The sequence below is a fragment of the Euprymna scolopes genome, chromosome 39 (assembly GCF_053919585.1).
Source record: "Euprymna scolopes isolate OS-2025 chromosome 39, ASM5391958v1, whole genome shotgun sequence".
Lineage (NCBI taxonomy): Eukaryota > Metazoa > Mollusca > Cephalopoda > Sepiida > Sepiolidae > Euprymna > Euprymna scolopes.
In genome coordinates this window covers 5,164,580-5,164,788 of record NC_136520.1, presented here as the reverse complement: position 1 = coordinate 5,164,788, position 209 = coordinate 5,164,580, and positions in this window count along the sequence as shown.

Here is a 209-nt window from a genome sequence, read left to right as displayed (position 1 = left end):
CAGAGTGCTCAATTAAAAGGAAAATCCAAATTTTAAGAGCGTACTTATATTTTGTGTACAGAAAGTTGTTAGTTGAGACAGATCATTGGTACCGTCAGTTTCAAGCCCGATAATAAGGCCCGTTTTTAAGGTATCCTTATCAAGCTCTCTTCAGCCAATATTCGTCTCGAATATTGGCTGAAGAGAGCTTGATAAGGATACCTTAAAAA